Here is a 13,341-nt window from a genome sequence, read left to right as displayed (position 1 = left end):
CAAGGGTTTAGTGGACAGTCATCAAAAGCCACTAGTGGTATGTGACTCCATATGCTAATGACATGCCTTAGACTACATTAATTTAAAATGTACTTTATAAAACCAGGATTGGGTGGTGTGCACAGTGGTGTGCTGCCAGAGCCTGCTTTGCAGGAAGACTTGTTGCCTCAGCTGCTGGGGGTACTGTGGTGAGATTACCTGGTGACCCAGCTCCAGTTCTAGTTGAGCTACAAAGATTCCTGGAGATAGTTGCTCAGGGTAGGTCTATGGGTTTGTTTCATAAATAAATTCCATGGCAAACTCACATTGTTTATCCTCAAATAAGAGATTCCACGGGCTAGGCCTTGACGGAGAGGCTGCTTTTCTGCATACAGGTGATAGGCATTAGGAATTGCCTCACCTTCTGAGAGCTGCCTCTCCAAGGTCACACACCTACCCAGGGGGCCACATCCATTGATGGATCAAAGCCCGAGGTCCTTGTGGGTTCTCCAGGGCTGCGGTTGAGCCTGTACTCAGGTCCACTTCTCCCTCTGCCCACTCCTGCTTTGGTCCCCTCTCTTCCACAGGTGTTGATCTTGAGGACGCTCCTTTATAAACATCCTGCCCCCTAAATTCCACTTCGGAGTGTGCCAGTTCTCTGCTCTGTGCTGGCTGTAGCACACTTGCAGAGCTGCCTTCAGAAACTGGACCAAGATTTTGTCCAGTCTACAAATCTCGCTGTTAGTCAAAGCTGCCTGAAATGAAATAAGCATCTTGTGAAGGTAAGGAGATCTTCAAAGAGGAGATGTTCAAAGAAAAACACTATTGGAAAGATGAGTGGGATGTGAAGGGGTGAAAGCAAGAATCCTAAGGGTGGATGGACTGGATGTCCTTTAGGTCCCTTCCTGCGTCAAGATCTTAGTATCTGTATTCGTTTGCTAGAGCTGCCGTAACAAAATACCACGGACTGTACGGCTTAAACAGCAGAAATTTATTTACTTACTGTTTTGGAGTCTAGAAGTCCAAGATCAAGGTGTCAGCAGTTTCGGTTTCTTCTGAGGCTTCTCTCCTTAGCTTAGCAGGTGGCTGCCTTCTCCTGGTCTTCAGATAGTCTTCCTCTGTGTCTGTGTCTTAATCTCCTCTTCTTATAAGGACATCAGTCATAATAGATTAGGACCCACCCATATAACCTCATTTTACCTTAATTACCTCTTTAAAGGCCCTATTTCCAAATACAGTCGCGTTCTGAGGTACAGGGATTAGGACTTCAACATAAGAATTTTGGAGGGCCACAATTCAGTCCATAACAAAATCCCAAGATTTTACTCTATCCCAGATATATAGTACCCTTTAGCATACATCCAGCCCAGTGTTATAAAAGATCAAATTCAGTATTTAGTTACATAAGACAGAGTTGGCCAGGTTATGTTTGAAGGAGCTACAGAATTTAAACTGCTAAACAAGTAGCCAACCTTAGCCTTTTAAAACTATGTTGCCTTCTTATCTAGTAGCTATGAGTATCATTATATCCACTCTACTTCATCCAGGAATCTTAGCACTGGCCAGGCCAGCCAGTGTATTTATACCAATGTATACACACAAACACAGACTCTACACCCAAGCAGGGACAAGGGAAGTTTTTGGACATAATAGGATAACTGGATTTTCTGGGGGTAGTATCTGAGTATAAAAAGAAAAAGGCTACTATGATGGCTTTACCTCTTGTATTCACTCACTATTCATTTATTCATCCCTTCAAACACTAATCATTGGGTTCCAATTACCTGGTAAGCATTGTGCTAATTGATTGGGGAAAAATAACCTTGTAAAAAATCAGAATCCCACCTCCAAAGAGGGAATATTTTGGTAAGACAAATAAGCTGTGCTGCAGTAATGATGACGCCATGAAGCATGGGCTTCCCCATCAAAAGGACTGGGCTCCACCTCCTAGAGAAGTGGAAATAAAACCAAAAATAAACAAATGGGACCTAATGAAACTTCAAAGCTTTTGCACCGCAAAGGAAACCATAGACAAGACCAAAAGACAACCCTCAGAATGGGAGAAAATATTTGCAAGTGAAGCAACTGACAAAGGGTTAATCTCCAAAATTTACAAGCAGCTCATGCACCTCAATGTCAAAAAAACAAACAACCCAATCCAAACATGGGCAGAAGACCTAAACAGACATTTCTCCAAAGAAGATATACAGACTGCCAACAAACACATGAAAGAATGCTCAACATTATTAATCATTAGAGAAATGCAAATCAAAACTACAATGAGATACCATCTCACACCGGTCAGAATGGCCATCATCAAAAAATCTAGAAACAGTAAATGCTGGAGAGAGTGTGGAGAAAAGGGAACACTCTTGCACTGCTGGTGGGAATGTGAATTGGTACAGCCACTATGGAGAACAGTATGGAGGTTCCTTAAAAAAACTACAAATAGAACTACCACATGACCCAGCAATCCCACTACTGGGCATATGCCCTGAGAAAACCATAATTCGAAAAGAGTCATGTACCACAATGTTCATTGCAGCTCTATTTACAGTAGCCAGGAGATGGAGACAACCTAAGTGTCCATCATCGGATGAATGGATAAAGAAGATGTGGCACATATATACAATGGAATATTACTCAGCCATAAAAAGAAACGAGATTGAGCTATTTGTAATGAGGTGGATAGACCTAGAGTCTGTCATACAAAGTAAGTCAGAAAGAGAAAGACAAATACCGTATGCTAACACATATATATGGAATTTAAGGGGGAAAAAATGAATAGCCTAGGGTTAAGACAGGAATAAAGACACATACCTACTAGAGAACGGACTTGAGGATATGGGGAGAGGGAAGGGTGAGCTGTGACAAAGCGAGAGAGAGGTGTGGACATATATACACCACCAAACGTAAAATAGATAGCTAGTGGGAAGCAGCCGCATGGCACAGGGAGATCAGCTCGGTGCTTTGTGACCACCTAGAGGGGTGGGATAGGGAGGGTGGGAGGGAGGGAGACGCAAGAGGGAAGAGATATGGGAACATATGTATACGTATAACTGATTCACTTTGTTATAAAGCAGAAACTAACACACAATTGTAAAGCAATTATACTCTAATAAAGATGTAAAAAAAAAAACAGGACTGGGCTCAAGGCTCAACTCCACCCTGGGTCAGCTGTGTGACCTTGGGCAAGTCACTCAACCTCTCCAAGCATCAGTTTCCTCATTTGTGCAATGGGGATAAGAATAACACTTACCAGTTGGCCTCTCCAAGTGGTGGGTTGGGAAGTTTTAGCCCCTCTCTTCCATAACTGCCATGAGCATCCTCCAAAGCCACCTTGAATCAGTATGAAATCTAAGTTAAAAACAGCCTGTTTACTTGGCATCTCCCCCTTCCAGTTAGATTGCAGCCCTGAAGCCCCTCCTATATAGAAATCTTTGAGCTACCAGTTTGCCTCATATACTGTGAAAGTTAAACGAGGCAATGCATGCAGTATGCTTTCTCGTGTAAATGTCCAGTAAATGTTAGCATTATTAAGGCATTTTGCAGTGAGTAACATAAGGGTAACATGATCAACTCATCCCAGTCCCTTCAACCTTCATCTCAAGAACCCTCCTCAGTGCCAGACAAACCTACATAAGAATGTCCAAGTATGTTACTTGTAAATGATATAAGAATTCAGAGGGATAAAGGGCCACTTTTAATTTTTTTAAGAATGAGGAATGTTCTTTGGAAGATGTAAGATTTAATCTGGTCTCTGAAGCATAGCAAGTCCAAGTGGAAAGAATAACATCAACAAAGATATGTAGGTGGCGAAGGGTAAGGCGTGTTCCTGTGACGTGGGTGCCCCTATCAGATGGATCGTTGCTGGGTGAGGTGGAAGTTAAGGCTAAGAGTGAAGATAGGAGCTGAAATCCAAAGTGTTTTTATAAGATAGACTGAAAAGGTTGAGATTGGTATTCTGTAGTCAGTGAGGAACTACTGACTAGTGAAAAGTTTTAAGCTGATAATTGAGTTGATCAGAAGTGTTTCAAGGAGATAGCTCTGGTAAGAGCCTTTGGTGACCGTTGGGGCCATGGGCTGATTTGGAGCGGAGAGAGATCAGGAGAAGGAGACCCATAGGAAAGAAGCTAATGAGATTGTCCAGAGAAGGAGGATGAGGACCTGAGCTAAGGCAGTGGCCGTGAGACTGGCAAGAGGGCTGTAGATGGAGAAGCCCACCAGGAAGATGTTCTCCTATGGGGCTTGGTGGACAATTGGTGGAAGAGATAAAGAGGGGAAAAGGAGTCAAGTATGTCATGGTCGCTCTAGCCACAAACAGAAGTAGGGGAAGTAAAGAAGAGGGGCTTAGAGAAAGAGGGAGACCTTGAATTTGTTATGAGTTATTGACAGAATTGATGAGGTGGCCAGACATTCAGAAGAAGATGTTCAGCAGACATGGAAACTGTCCATGATTCAGGATTGAGATGTGAAGTTGGAAGTCAGCCCTAGAGATGTGAGCCCCGAGCTGGGGCAGAGAAGGAGACTACTGGTATTGGTGGTGGAGGGGCACAGGGGGCATACGTAGTCAGAGCAGGGAAACAGAGGGTATAGGAAAAGCCAGAGACAGGGGAGAGGACGCAGACTTATCATCCATCCATCCATCCATCCATCCACCCATCTATCCAGCCATCCAGCCATCCAGCCATCCAGCCATCCAGATGAGGGGTGTATTAAAATCTGCCCCAACAGTCCAGAAGTTCAAGCTCACAGGGAAAGGCTGACAGGAAGGAGCCTGCTAGAGGGCTGTGGGGACCAGAGCAGAATGTCTAACTTCAGGGCTCCAGGCTGCGTGGACAGAGAGCCTCCAGAGATCAAGAAAATAAAACAAATCAAAGGAACAAGAAGAATCAAGTCTGGAAAAGATTTTTGGATTAGAAAAGCTGTGAGGCCAGAAATCAGATTGCAAAAGATAAAAAATAAATAGGTGGTGAAAACATGGAGAGAGAGAACATTGCTAGATTAGCATTTTTTTTAAATTGAAGTATAGGTGATTTACAATGTTGTGTTAATTACTGCTGTACAGCAAAGTGGCTCGGTTATACATATGTATACATTCTTTACGTATTCTTTTACTGTATAGCACAGGGAGAGCAATTACTTTTTTAAATGATAAGACCCAGTTTGGGGAGGAGGGGTGTCCCCAGGGGATGCTCAGAAAAGGCAAATAGACACAGAGCTGGGAGAATATAAATTTGTGCAAATCTTTGGGTTCATAATCTGATAAAATATCGAAAGCCTTAAAAATGTTGACATACCCACATAATTATATTTCTAGGAATTTATTCACATAAATAATAAACGATGGACACATTTATGATGGCAGAAAACAGCAGACATTAGGAAGAGCGCTGGGATGGACCTCTGGCTTTCCCGCATGCAGTCTACTCACCAGGCTGCCCTCAGCCCACGCGCCAGCCGGCTCCGTTATAGCGACCTGCAGCCCCTGCGTCGTGATTAGTGATGATGAGCCAGGTTATGACCTAGATTTATTTTGTATACCTAATCATTATGCTGAGGATTTGGAAGAGGTGTTTATTCCTCATGGACTAATCATGGACAGGACTGAACAGCTGGCTTGAGATGTGATGGAGGAGATGGGAGGCGGTCACATCGTGGCCCTCCGTGTGCTCAAGGGGGGCTATAAATTCTTTGCTCACCTGCTGGATTACATCAAAGCGCTGAACAGAAATAGTGATAGATCCATTCCTATGACTGTAGATTTTATCAGACTGAAGAGCTACTGTAGTGACCGGTCAACAGGCGCCTTAAAAGTAATTGGTGGAGATGATCTCTCAGCTTTGACTGGAAAGACTGTCATGATTGCTGAAGATATAATTGATGCTGGTAAAACGAAGCAAACCTTGCTTTCCTTGGTCAAGCAGCTTAATCCAAAGATGGTCAAGATTGCGAGCTTGCTGGTGAAAATCACCCCTCGAAGTGTTGGATATAGACCAGACTTTGATGGATTTGAAATTCCAGACAAGTTTGTTGTAGGATATGCCCTTGACTATAATGAATACTTCAGGGATTTGAATCATGTTTGTGTTATTAGTGAAACTGGAAAACCAAAATACAAAGCCTAAGAGAGAGTTTAAGTTGAGTTTGGCAACATCTAGAGTCCCATTGAAATCACCAGTAAAATTATTAAACCTTCCAGTTCTGTTTTCAGCTGCTCAGTAGAGCTTAGTGCATGTGTCTTCTAAGAATTTTATCTGTTTTGTATTTTAGAAATGTCAGTTGCTGTAGTCCCGAACTCTTTATTAGCACTATGGGCCTACGGACGATCAGTTCCCTTTGGGGGGATTGTTGTTGGACTCGTGAATGAAAATTCTCTTAAACCACATCACTATTGAATAAAAATATTGAAATTATATCTGTGAGAAACATTTAAAGAGAAGAATATATTAGTTTTTTAATTGGTATTTTAATTTTTATTTATTCAAAAAAGAACCGAAGTGATTGAATGTTGTTGATTATACCACTGTGTGTTTAGAAAAGTAGGAAGCATTAAGTTTCATGTCAGTGACAGCACTTAGAGGTGCTGTTATGTTGGATAAACCATATGTCCTGGAATTATTTTAGTAGGTTTCAGTAATATTAACTGTATTTTCCCGCTTGTTCAGATTATTTCCGGTGAATCTTTGTCAAAATTCCTTTTAAATGCAGATCAATAAATTCCAAAAACCTACTACTTTTTGAATTCTTGAATGTAAAAATCCTTAAAATGAAGGGTGTCTCTTTAAAAGAAAATAGAAAACATTAAATATCTAATAAAGATTGGTTAAATACAGCCATTTTGAGGTAGCAATCATCAAAATATATATTTTAGCCACATCATATGAAAAAATGTCCGTGCTACATTAAATGGGAAATTATAACATAGTAAATGCAACATGCCACCAATTTTATGAAGATGTATATTGTACACCTACACCCCCCCCACACACACACAGACACACAAGAGTTTAGGCATCAACAGAACTGTTAATGAATTTAAAAGTGGTTGTCTCATGGTAGTGGAATAATAGGTGACTTTTCTTTCTGATACCTTTTTGCATTTTCCAAATTTCTCCAATATACACGTAATGCTTTTTAAACAGAAAAAAAAAGTTTGAACTTAAAAAGAAAGAGCAGGTAACTGGCAGGGACAGCAAGGTCAATGGAAGTGTGGGGATAAGAGAAGGTGTGTGGGGCAGAAGGACTGAGGGTGAGAAGGGGAATGATCAATGCCCTGTGCTCCCTGGAGGAGGAGGGCGAGAAAGAGACAAAGGGCCCAGAGGCAGGCACTGACTACTGCAGAGAAGAGAGGTGAGGGTGAGGGGACAGATAAGAAAGGTTAGAAGGTGCCTGAGGTCATTTTGAGTGACCTAGATCTTCTCTACCAAGTGAGTGGCTGGACAGGGGATGGGCAGGGGGAAGGAAGTAGGTGGAATGTGGGGAGTCTTCCAGATGTGGCTCAGCGGTTGGCCAAGAATCCCTCAAACCCTCAAGAAAGTAAGTAGACCCAGTTATGCAAATTTATGGCCTCCTCCAGAAAGGTCGTCTCGCCAGGGAGTGCCCTTGGCCTTAGGATCTTATCCACTCATCCGTTAGCCCAGGGAGCCCATTAATCAGCATTTTTAACCGGACAGGGTGAGAGTGAGAGCGTCGCCTCTCATTGAGCTCGGCCTTCCACGAGGCATCCCGAAGAGGGGCTCCGTCTAGGGCAGCACAGAGACAGTGACTGCTTCTCATGCCAGGAGTTCACAGAGTCAGAACAGATTGCAGCGACTACCACCTTCCAGCACCACCCTGCGTGGCCAGGCAGTTGTTCTCCAGGAGAAGCAAATTCACAGGAGTAAGACCTCGAAGGAGCTTAGCGGCTAGACCAGGCCCTCCCTCTTGGCCCCCTCATTTCTTAATTGTCACAGTTGGCATGAGGATTATCTAGTGAGTACTTTGGGGTTGTGGGAATATACTTTCATTTATTCATTTACTCAAATATTATTACTCAGTACCCAGCACTTTGGACATTCAGCGGTCAGTAAGATGGGAAGTCCCACTTAAGGTTTCCAGCATGGAAATGATTTCTCCCTTCCAGCTCTATCACTTCTTTCTCCCACACTATAGCTCCAGAGCTGCCTTTTCCAGTGCAAACCAATGAGGATTCATTCCTCTCCAGTGTCTGGGTCAGTAAGTTGTGTTGAATGCTATTTTCCCTTATGCAAAAATAAATGAAGTGGTCATTTCTTCTGTACAGCAAAGTGACTCAGTTATACACATACAGGGAACTATATTCAAATATCCTGTGACAAACCATATATATATATACAAAGAATATATTCATATGCTTTTCCATCATGGTTTGTCACCGGATATTGAATATAGTTCCCTGTGCTATACAATAGGACCTTATTGTTTATCCATCCTATATATAATAGCTTGCCTCTGCTAATCCCAGACTCCCAATCCTTCCCTCCCCCACCCCTCTCCCCCTTGGCAACCACAAGTCTATTCTCTATATCTGTGAGTCTGTTTTTGTTTCATAGGTATGTTGATTTGTGTCCTATTTTATTTTCAAAGAATTTTTATTTTGTTTTGACATTTTTTGATGTGGACCATTTTTTTAAGTCTTTATTGAACTTATTGCAATATTGCTTCTGTTTTATATTTTGGTTTTTTGGCGCCGAGGCATGTGGGATCTTAGCTCCCTGAAGAGGAATTGAACCCCACACTCCCTGCATTGGAAGGCAAAGTCTTAACCCCTGGACCTCCAGGGAAGTCCCTGTGTCCTATTTTAGATTCCACATACTTCAGTAAAATTTAAAAAGAAATAAAATTTTTTTTTTAAAAGTGTGCTGTAAAACTGAAAAAAAAAAAAAAAAAGTAGATTTCATGAGAGCTTTGCAAGGCAATTTTGGAATGAGACCCAGTGAGCCCACCACAACTCTGGTATATAGCACCTTCCATCTACCCTAGACTATATATCCCTAGCAGGGAGCCTGGGATGTTTCCATTCATGTTGGCTGAATGAATAAATGATTCAATAAATATATGCTTACATGGACCCAGCACACACAACCTTGCATGTAGTTTATTTTTCTATGTCTCCTCACCTAAATTAGAGGTTTCTTTAGGTCTGGGAACCTGGCTTGTTTCACCTTTGTAATCTGCTCTCTGCCTTCCCAGTGGATATTTGTTAATAATCTTTTTTTTTTCCTTTTGCAGTTGAGTTGTAGTAGTTCTTGTGTGTTTTGTATATAAGACTTTTTTCAGATATAGGATTGCAAATATTCCCTCCCATTCTGTATGTTGCCTTTTCATTCTGTTGATTGTTGAAAAGACTATTCTTTCCCACGGTGTCATCTTAGAACCTCGGCGATTATCATTTGACCATGTATGTGTCAGTTTATTTGGGGGCTCTTTATTCTGGTCCATAGGTCTATCTGCCTATTTCTATGCCAGTGCCATACTGTTTTGATTGCTGTGACTTTGTAATGTTTTGATGTCAGGAAGTGTGAAACCTCTATCTTCGTTCTTTGTTGTCCAGATTGTTTTGGCTCTTTGGGGCCTTTTGTGGTTCCCTATGTATTTGAAGAATGTCCTTCCATTTCTATTAAAATGACATTGGAATTCTGATAGATGTTGCAAATGAATCTGTGCATCACTTTGGGTAGTATGGAAATGTCAACAATATTGTCTTCCAGTGTATGAACAAGGAATGTCATTCCAATTAATGTGTTGCCTTTAATTCTTTGAGAAATCTTTGGTAGTTTTCAGTGTACAAGTCATTTACCTCCTTAGGGCCTTTTGCCCCTGCTATCCCTGGATCTTCCAGAGTCAGGGGTGAGAAGGATGGGCTCATGAGGAGAGTGAAATTTACCTCCCTCCCATTTGTACCTGCTCTCTGAATATGTCTAGTAGAGGAACGCTGGACCATGCTCTTCACCTCTGCTTACAAGTGGGCACCCTGCTGGGAATTCCTCTAAGACTTAGGTGTTGACATTACTGTTTGAGTGTCCCCAAGGCCTCACATAATGCCTAGCACATCTGCATGAGCACAGGAAATACCTACAAATGAATGAACAGATCAGGCCAGCAAACGACTCTGCAGCAAGGAACAGCCAGGGGAGAGGCAGTAACATCTTCCTCCTCTTTGGATCTCTAGAGGTGCACTGTACAGTGTGGCAACCACTAGCCAGATGTGCCTGTTTATAATTAATTTAATTCAATCTATAATTAACTCAAGCTATTATGATAAAATAAAGCATCCAAATTGCTCAGTCGCACTAGCCACATTTCAAATTTGTCAATACAGTTGGAATTTCAGGTTTGTAAACTTAGAGGTGAGAGCTATAATGGGCCCAAAGAAGTGAGAAGTTGAAAGGTGATTCCTTCAGGATCTTTCTCACATTTGAAGGTTTGAAACTGTGATCAATGTCTTGTTAGAGGGCTCTGACTCCACAGAGCACAGGGAAGGTCTGAGAACTTGCAGGAAAAATCAGGGTGATGCTGTGTGACCTACCACAACCTCTTAACCCGCTGCCTTTTCTTGCCCCTTCCCCCTTCCCTCTCTCCACTAGTAGCCACTAATTTGTTTGTTCTCAATACCTGTGAATCTTTTTTGTTATATTCATTCATTTGTTTTATTTTTTAGATTCTACATATGAGCAATAACATACAGTGTCTTTCTCTGTCTGACTTATTTCACTAAACACAATACCCTCCAGATCCATCCAAGTTGTTGCAAATGGCAAAATTTCATTCTTTTTCATGGCTGAGTAGTATTCCATTGCATGTATATACCACATCTTCTTTATCCATTCATCTGTTGATGAATACTTAGGTGGCTTCCATATCTTGACTACTGTGAAAAATGCTGTTATGAACGTTGGGGTGCATGTATCTTTTCAAATTAGTGTTTTCATTTTCTATGGATATATTCCCAGGAGTGGAATTTCTGGATCACATGATAGTTGTATTTTTAGGTGTTTTAGGAACCTCCATACTGTTTCCACAGTGGCTATACCAATTTACATTCCCACCAACAGAGTACAAGGGTTCCTTTTTCTCCACATCCTTGCCGACATTGGTTATTTGTGGTCTTTTTGATGATAGACATTCTGACCGGTGTGAGGTGATATCTCATTGTGGTTTTGATTTGCATTTCCCTGATTATTAGCAATGTTGAACATTTATCATGTGCCCGATGGCCATCTGTATGTCTTCTTTGGAAAAATGTCTATTCAGGTCTCCTGCCCATTTTTCAATCTTCTATGAGCTGTTCACATGTTTTGGATATTAACCTCTTATCAGTCATATCATTTGCAAATATTTTATCCCTTTCAGTAGGCTGTCTTTTTGTTTTGCTGATGGTTTCCTTTGCCATGCAAAACTTTTAAGTTTAATTAGGTCTTTTTTGTTTATTTTTGTTTTTGCTTCTTTTGCCTTATGAGACATATTCAAAAATATATTGTTATGATTTATGTCAAAGAGTGTTCTGCCTGTATTTTCTTCTAGGAGTTTTATGGTTTCTGGTCTTACATTTAGATCTTTAATTAGTTTTGAGTTTATTTTTGTGTATGGTGTTAGGGAATGTTCTAATTTCATTCTTTTACATGTAGCTGTCCACTTTCACCAGCACCACTTACTGAGGAGACTGTCTTTTCTCCATTGCCTATTCTTGTCTCCTTTGTCGTAAATTAATTGACTATAAGTGCATGAGTTTATTTCTGGGCTCTATTCTATTCCAGGATATATGCGTCAATCCTTAGAATCTACCTATATGATGAAAAAACAAAAACATAAACATACAATACTTTCTAAAGCAATTTGAGGGTTTTAAAACTTAAATTTAAAATTATTCTTAGTAACTAATATTACTCTTCTATTTCTGCACCAACAATACACTTAAGACATTCAGTTGTAACTCTGCCTGCTCATCTGTATTTCTCCCTAGACTGTAAGATATGGGAGGAGAGAGATAATGTTTGCTAGTTTGTTGTAACATTCCCAAGGTTAAATAACTATTTTTCACATTGTCTTGTTTAGAAAATACCTATAAAGATCTGAATCAATATACAACAATCTTTATTATATTTTCCATGTCACGTTACATCAGAACCCTGAGGCGGACAGCTGTGAGTCTATGTTGAGATCTCTTCTTTACCTTTTCCTTTTATTTCAATGAAATTATTTCCTGCTCTTCTGTGCAATCCCTATAACCACACATTACAGGGGCTGCAAGTTATTCTCCCTTAACTCCACAAATATTCAGGGAAGTCTCAGTAATCAGTGAGGATTTCCAATCATTTTATAAATGTTTCCTAAGAGCAAATTTCTGATTATTTAAGTCACAACTAAAAAACCCAGAAAGGAATCTAGAGACTTTCACTCATCCAAAAATTCTAATGGTTTTGTAAGTATCAATTCTCTATATTAGTTTTTTTTTTTGCTTAAAGTACTTAAAGAAGTTTTTGGCTTCTTTACAAGACTTGAATAAAATAGAATAGAGAACCAAAAGTGTTTCCAAGAACTTGACCATCAAAAATGGCAGCTGGGAATTGTTTCATCTCTGCAGGTTGTTTTGGAAGGTCCTAAGTGGAAAATATATACTGGCTTTCCATAGTATGAAATTGCAAATAACTCTTTAAATTATCATGTGTGCCTGAATAATGTGCCCTTTGAAGGCAAGGCTTAGTTAGGGAGATGAACTGGCTGTTACAAAAGAAACAGTATGAAGGATTAGTCACTACAAGACTTAATGATGGACTGGTTGATTTTGTCAATATGCAGTAGCCTGTGAGTGGGAAATTACTAGTTTGGGACTTTAAATTTTCAGCCCAAATGTGATTTAAAAAGGCTTTAATGCGTTTTTCAGATCACTCTTAAGTGTTTTTTAAATTTTTTTATAGTAGCAGAAGATAGCGGTCTCTAAAAACCAGACCCATCTAATACTTTTGGTTCCAGAATTAAGAGGTGAGTGAATTTAGAGCATAGCTAAGTCTTACATGAAATTTAGAGCATTAATTAGGAAAAAGTATCACCTTTAAATTTCAGCTGAATATATATGGAAGCATTTAGATTGATCTGAGCATTGAGACTGCATACTGGATAGTTTGGGCTTCATGGCTCTGAAATCAGCAGGCAATGCTGTGGGTTATTACCCTGGTTGGAGTGATTGATCCTGCTACGTAATGGTTATAAAGGGATGTGTATCTGGAATCCAGAAGATTTCCAAGGGATACTTCATTGTACTTCCTTGTCTAATTAATGAAGACCCCTGAATCTAATGTAGTTGGAGCTACCAAGAAATTTCCACCAAGTAAATAATCATAA

At 40.5% G+C, this 13,341-nt stretch overlaps 1 pseudogene; it reads left to right on the top strand.

Annotated features, from left to right (window-relative positions):
• The first annotated feature begins 5,321 nt into the window (after positions 1-5,321).
• On the top strand, positions 5,322-8,479 carry LOC111177406 (hypoxanthine-guanine phosphoribosyltransferase pseudogene; annotated as a pseudogene).
• The last annotated feature ends 4,862 nt before the right edge of the window (positions 8,480-13,341 follow it).

This window comes from Delphinapterus leucas, chromosome 1 (assembly GCF_059928025.1).
Source record: "Delphinapterus leucas isolate spDelLeu-1000000601 "Yukka" chromosome 1, BTC_Dleu_Yukka2, whole genome shotgun sequence".
Lineage (NCBI taxonomy): Eukaryota > Metazoa > Chordata > Mammalia > Artiodactyla > Monodontidae > Delphinapterus > Delphinapterus leucas.
This window is presented reverse-complemented; position numbering and strand designations above follow the sequence as displayed.